This window comes from Sardina pilchardus, chromosome 17 (genome assembly GCF_963854185.1).
Source record: "Sardina pilchardus chromosome 17, fSarPil1.1, whole genome shotgun sequence".
Lineage (NCBI taxonomy): Eukaryota > Metazoa > Chordata > Actinopteri > Clupeiformes > Clupeidae > Sardina > Sardina pilchardus.
The window spans coordinates 22,225,676-22,232,877 of record NC_085010.1 but is presented as its reverse complement, the minus strand read 5'-3'; the positions used below and the strand labels follow the sequence as shown (position 1 = coordinate 22,232,877).

The 7,202-nt window shown below is 41.5% G+C and overlaps 1 long non-coding RNA gene across 1 annotated transcript; it reads right to left on the bottom strand.

The window, feature by feature from the left end:
• Nucleotides 1-388: 388 nt before the first annotated feature.
• LOC134062659 (uncharacterized) lies at nt 389-6,818 on the bottom strand. The gene is made up of 3 exons (XR_009935484.1): nt 6,554-6,818; nt 5,843-5,950; nt 389-517 (listed from the first exon to the last, which is right to left on the bottom strand). It is a non-coding gene; the product is annotated as an uncharacterized LOC134062659 (long non-coding RNA).
• Nucleotides 6,819-7,202: the final 384 nt, after the last annotated feature.

Below are 7,202 nucleotides of genomic sequence, written 5' to 3'. Positions count from 1 at the left end.
TGTAAACAAAAAAAGCATTTGTGCACGTCTTCTAACTTCAGTCTGTAGGCTCTATTTCTTATCCTGGACTGCCATCTACTGGATAGATAAGGCAACAGCCTAGTAATTATGTGGAAAAAAACCTACATGTTTGATTTACCAAAACATGACTATGACTAATCATGGGGGTATACCACTGAGGAAACTTAAATCATTTGCATTTCTCATGCTAAAAATCTGAAATCAAAGGGAACATTATTATTGCATTGATTAGTTAGCTATTCATGTAAAATGTAGCTTGTCCATACATCTGGAAATCCATTAGGCTACCACCAATATCAAACAAATCAATTCCAGAGAAAACAACAGTTGACATGTTTATTAGTATGTAAAGCGTTTTACAATGTGTGTTGCATCTTGTAAAGATATTCATTAAGAGAAATCAAGTTTCAGTGTCCATGTCTCGTTGGTGCAAGTCCAAAGGTAGACCACTGTCTAGCACCGTCTCACTGTCCACTGTTCATTGAGGCCTGTCAACCTGTGAAAATAAAACCAACAAACAATCAGTGTTTTAAACTGGCTTTAAAAACTGTGGAAGAAATTTAGCCTAAAGGTCTATAACAGAGTCTGAAATAAGGTTTTTGTCTTAGTAGGTTATTAATCTCTGCGCAAAGAGGTCTCATAAGCATCAGGCAATCAGGATACATATAGACAAAGTCTGTAGAGAAACAATCAGTAGTTTCTCACACACGTATTTATACCTTGCATCATATCATAATACCATTGCGTCACTACACCTTCTGCACACACGACTTGGTCAATACAATGAGTTACATTACAACAAAGGACATTAAGAACATTTCTATCATCATACAACACGTGATTTGCAATCTACACACCAGTTACCGAAACAGAAGAAGTGTCAAATAAAAACAATACAAGGTTAAGTTATCGGCAGGGGTGTAGTGGTAAAAAAAAGAGGCGGGGTAAACTATAAACTCTATGACCAGGGGTGCGTTCCCCGAAAGCATCGTAAGCCTAAGATGATCGTAAAGTCCCTCTTACGAACGTCTTAAGGTTTTCTGACTCTTTGCCGAAACCATCGTAACTTAAGAGCATTGTGAAAACACTCGTAGATCTACGAGTGCTCCAGGGTTCTCGTTACTGACTAATAGCGTCTTAACGCATATGCCTCAGTGGAGTCACCAGCAGGATATGCAGGGGGATTACAACTAAGAATATAATTATCCAACTTACGTTACCATTCTTCATTGTATTCACTTGTGATGACAAAAACAGCCAAACAAATTATGAAATGAGACGTTGCCAGAAAAGTTTGTCATTATCTTTGTGCAGGCTATCTTTTATTAGGCCTATGAGATAAAAACAGAGTGGTTTTAGTCTGTGCTGCGTCAAAATCTAAGTCTAGGCTATATGTTACAGTAGCCTATTCAAGCCTACACATTTCCTCATTTTCTTACTCAACCTCTTTCTTCAAACGTCTGCGTGACACCTCGAAACGTTATTGCAGGCGGCACACCTTGCTCTCACAAGTGGGTTAGCTTTAACTTCAGTGGGGCACGATTAAGAGCTAGCCAAAGCCTAATAGGCTATGTTATATCTTCCAAAAAACATAAAAATGGTGCAACAATCTAATGTTAAATAATAACAATGATGTATGCCTGTATGTGGTATATAGCCTACTTGGGATGCTTACATGCAGAGGTTTTCTATTTTCGTATTGATGTAAATTAATGTATAGATCCGAAGTTCAGACGGTGCCTAGCTGTGACGTGCAGTCACCTGACATCACCACCAAATTAGGGGATATTTCAGAACTTTTTAACGTGGACAGCTCCCTTAAGAGCATCTTAAGAGCGGTGCACGCGCGTTCACGCTACGAGCATGTTCGGGAAACAGTCAGAAAAACCAAACGATCGATCTTAAGATGAATCGTAGAAAACCCTCGTAAGTTTGTCTATCCATCGTTATCGGGAAACGCACCCCTGGACCATGACGCAGTCACTGTAAGGCGAATCACAGCCTACCGGTGTATGTGTATCCTGATATTCTTTATAGGTTACCATTTGATTGTACCAAGATTATCACTGATTTTTCCCTCACAGGTCACGCAGGGTGACCAGACGTCCTCTTTTGCCCGGACATGTCCTCTTTTTGAAACCTAATAATGTGTCCGGGCAGAATTTCAGAATCGTCCGGGATTTTGTTATTCTAGCCTAACGTGTTTTCACCGAATTTGCATTGCTCTCTCTTTCATTCGCATAATATCACGCCCTCCCCCTACAGTTCGCTTTGCATTGAGTTGAAGTGTAGAGCCTGACCTTAGAGCTACTGTCATTGGTCGATATTCTCGGCCTAAACATTTAATTGGTTATTCACCTCATCAGCGCATACTTCCTTGTTTACCACTGGCAACGCGCAAAACTATCCGGCATCTTCAGCCATGCCGAAACGCAAGTGCAAGTTCACTGACGAATTGAAACATAATTTCCATGTTTTCGTCTCGGTCGAGATCATGCAAAAGCAGGCAGTTTAGGAGGACTGAAAAGTATCAGCCATTGGACAACTTTTCAACTTTAAAAATGTCTCATTTTGTGCAATTAGGTTTTCTTTTTTATTATTTTTGTTTTACCATTGTTGTGACTATACTTTACATTGTATAGCCTACAAAGTGAAGTGTCCTCTTTTTTGCCAACTCAAATCTGGTCACCCTAGGTCACGCAATCACTAATCAATGCATACATTGATTTAAGTTCTTTGCTAAATAGACTAAAGGAATAATATGGTTGAAATCTCTCTGTTCCCTCTCACACAAATTAGCCCATCTCTGTTCCTTCATTCTCTGTTGTCTTACCTCTTTCCCTCCTCTTTCCTGATCTCCTCTCTCCATTTCCCTCCACAATATGTCTCCTCTCTCTGCACTCCTCTGCCTCACCTCTGTCTGTAAAATTAAATTAAAATGAAGAAAAGATAGTTTAGCACACTATGTCCTGTCGATTAGCTGGTTACATTATAAGGCTATAGGCTAACCGTTTCAGACAAACTATTAATTAGAAAGAAAAAAAATAGCATGCATTTAATGTTTAGGTATCCAGTCTGAATGCTATAGCCTATCTACACATTCAAGTTAATTGACTTAACCCTATGAGCCCTAAGCTGTTTTAAGGGCATTTTCACTACCTCTAGTTAGAAGCATTTTTTCTGGTCATTGTAAGTGCCATTCACACATGCTACATATTGTTTTTTTCAGCACAGTCTAGGGCTAGGCTACCCAGATCTGCCACAATATCATGTATAAATACTTGCATTGATTTGATTTAGATTTTTAAATAATACAAATTTGAAAAGGGTACTGTACAAATTCTTACATTTTGACGTGTATCTCATCACCGCAAGCTAACAGCTCGACATGACTTGCATGGTTATGTAGGCCTGACTGTCCCGAAAATGGCAATATAAGAACCATGGTGGAGGTATACTTTGGGGCTGAGCAATTTACTGAAATATGTGGTGTGTGCCTTCCAGATTTAGTGCTGAGAAATGACTTTTTGACACTTTTTGCGCTTCATATTTGTGACACTAGCTGATCTGACCTGACTTGTTTGCGTGGTAGCACACATGACGTGCACAGATGATGATTCTCTATAATATATTTTACTGCATTGCAATGAACAAAGTAAATGTAAAAAAGCCTGATTGGCCTGATGAAGGCCAATATGGCCTTAACGCGTAGGCCCATGTGCTTTTAAATTATCCTTGCCATGAACCATTAAAGGCTTTTTATATTTATAAAAATCTCGCTAACCCTTTTTTCCTTTGGATTCTAACCTCACCCGTAGCAGAAGAGCACATGAGTAGATTTATAGACTCCTGAGCGCCCTAAGCCCTTTTGTGTCTTCTCAATGTAAAAAAGTGTTTATTTGTCAAACAAATTTGGATGCAGTATGAGTCTTGAATTGGATACCATACAGGAGTTTTCTCAAAACCGTATTATGAACGTGACTTGCCATAGAGAAACACATGATAACATTAGATTATGAACATAGGCTATTATGCCACACAAAAACATGGGGTAAGCGGAGCTAAATGAAGTTATTATTTTGCTGTCACTTCGTCTGTTGTATGGCCGCGTGCCATATCTTTCTGATGGCGGTTTCACGAGTAAATCAAACGAGAGTAATGGTAGCCGAAGCTATATGACATTATTATTTGTTTGTCACTTCGTCTGATTTTATAATACGAAATGATCGATGTATTTGATATCAATGGAAAGCTCTGCTTCTCCTCTTTCATTTGATATGCGTGTCATGTCTGTGCGATAAGGGGTCCGCGAGTAATTCAAGCGAGAGTTCTGGATGCGTGGGTGAACGTAAAGCAATGTAGACTGTAAATATCATATACTTTGATTTAACTTCATGATTTTATTTCATTTTCATACTTGATCGTACAGACAAGTGTCTAGTCTCGTTGGAAAGCCCTGGTTCTGCTCTTTCGTGCAATAAGTCTCATCTTGCTGTGACTAATAATCGCGGAGCAATGTAACAAAGAAGAATGTGTGCGTTTTTTGACGCACTTTGCGTCAGTCGGGCTCATAGGGTTAATACTGTGTTCCTGCCAGTACCATTTTGAGAAGGGCAAGGGGGTGGGGGCTCTCCCAGTCAATAGTTTCAAATGGTAGTGAGTCGGAGGAGCCTAAACTAGGGATGTTAACCGGCGACTGTTTGACCGATGGTTGACCGTATCCACGTCAACCGATCAAAGTTTTCGCTAGTCGGTTAAAAAGAAAAAAAAAAACGATCTCTAAATTAGGCTATTATAGACAGTGGACTAAGTGCTACTACAGCTAGCCATCTCATTCCAAGATCTTGTTTGTGTGAAGTTAACATACCTCACACTAAATTTTTCATAACTCGCCTGCTTGTAGGCTAGGCTACTTAATAAACCAATAAAAGCATTTGGCACAAGGTTTGAGCGCTCTGCCTTGGCTGACGCGTCTTTTGCAATCTGGAGGTGCCTGTTTATCCATTGGTTCGTGTTGCAATCTGGCAACTTTCCGCATAAGATGGGCTTAGATTTGGAAATACATTACATATACATTTCAGGAAGGGTCATCAATGGTAACAAATAAGGTAATGATGATGATCATTCTTTATTATTGTTAGCACTTCCTCTAACTAAGCGCCGTCTCTTCGGAGCTGTCATTTTCTTAAGTGAGCCGCGGCAATTTCTTTTTCAAATTAGCTTCTAACGCTAGACAAACGCCTTTATTTGCAACGCGATCACCTTGTAGGCCTACCCAAACCATTTCGAAACTATCTGTCCTCCACTTACTTGCAAGCTCCTTGGTTTGCGGGACTCATGATTCGCGCTGTAGGGGACTTTTAAAAAGGTGACGTGAGTGAAAGGACGGCGCCGGGGATGTGTGTGAGCGGGGGACAGAGAGATGTGACAAGAGTTGCGAAATTGCGTGGCTATTATTTCAAATAGCGTAGCATATTTTAAACGAATCGGCTAACCGGTTTCAACCGGCTAATGGGGCTCGGTGGTCGGTCAAGAAAATTTGTAGTTTTCGCCATCCCTAGCCTAAACTAACCCATTTTTTTCTCTAATGACTTTATCATGTCTGGAATTTTAAGCCATGTAACATCATCCACAAATAGTTGGGTAGACATTGTACTCTAGATTGTAATTACACCTGTCTCTACCGGGTAATGCAGAGTGAAAGCCGTAGGTGTCCTTTTCGTTAAGGCCTGCCATGAAATAACAACAATCTTGGGTATAGTGTTCAACTTATCAGTGGGAACATGAAAGTAAAACCTGTGTAGTTGAAAAGCCCACTCACCACGTCAAGGTGCAGGCCACGGGTGGCGTGTAAGTAGGACAAGACACCTGTCTCTGCCGGGAGTAATGCGGAGTGACTGACAAGGGTGGTCTTGCTAGAAAAAAAAATCTGTGGAAGACAAACTCTGAAGATATTAGTTAGTATACGTACAGCATGGTGACACACACCCATTTTTTTTTGGCCCACCACCACCCCCCCTTTTCGGGGGACAACTACATTCTTAATATAGCAATGAACTATGAAAGAGAGACAGGAGAGAGCACGTTGTCATTCATGCATTGAACGTGCGCTGTGCTGTATTATTGCTTACTGTGTAGCACAAGTGGCCTAAATGTAGTTATTTTTTTATGGGATAGAATGTAGCCTAGTTGTATGCCTGTGTGCGTATCAGACCATCTCTCCTGCTCAATCAAAATGTATGCGCATGGATATAGTTCTGCATTAAGTTGATTAGGCTACAGTACGTGTTCATTAGCTATTCTAGCAGGGGGAGGTGGTGGATTTAAAAGTAGCCTAGACTATTTGGCGCAGGTTATTGCACTGTCGCTGGCTGGTCGTCAAAATCATGCAGAATTGCTACGTTTTCTAACCGATGAAATAAATCACTGTTTGCAAAAAAACATTGACGGGTAAACAGGGCCTTAGTGTACTGCACTGAAGGTAACACAGACACACACACACTACAGTACAATAAGTCATCACTGAGCATACCTGAGCGCCAGAGGCTGGTGTGTCCAGAAGGGGACGTTCTGGTGGTTGGGAGAGGGAGAAGGGGGTCACGGCTGGTGGGGCATGCCTGCACGAGTCGACCTCCATGGCGGCAGCGAGAAGAGTGGCATCCGATGGACCCTCGTCAACAGGTGGACCGACAGTGCCCAGGGGCGGTTGTGCTGCCTTCTCCACATCCCTGGTCAGCACATACTTTTTCAGGTTTGTCCCCTGCTTCTCCCTCTCCCTTGTGGGATACAATGATGGTCACAGCGTATCCCACGTCGTTGCCGAGAAGCCACTGGAATGTCTGACCCCTGTACTGGCCGAGCTGCAGCTCGCAGGCCAGTGGTTGGTGGGGTCACCTCCCTTCTTCTAGCCCTCGCCTCAGAGCGCACCAGTTCGGGGTTCTTTACCAGGGCAGTGGCAGAGACCACTACCTTTATGGAGGGGTCAACTCTGACGTTGAGTCCTTCTCAAAGCGGAAAATGGGCTCCATTTTCTAGAAGAGATAAGATTTCAATCACTATCCATCTAATACACATCAACTGTTTAGATCCTACTAATAGCCCATTACTGTACACAATAATACTTATTCATTAACATACTTTACACATCAGGTGTCCTGTTTACACATGTAAACCATATTTAC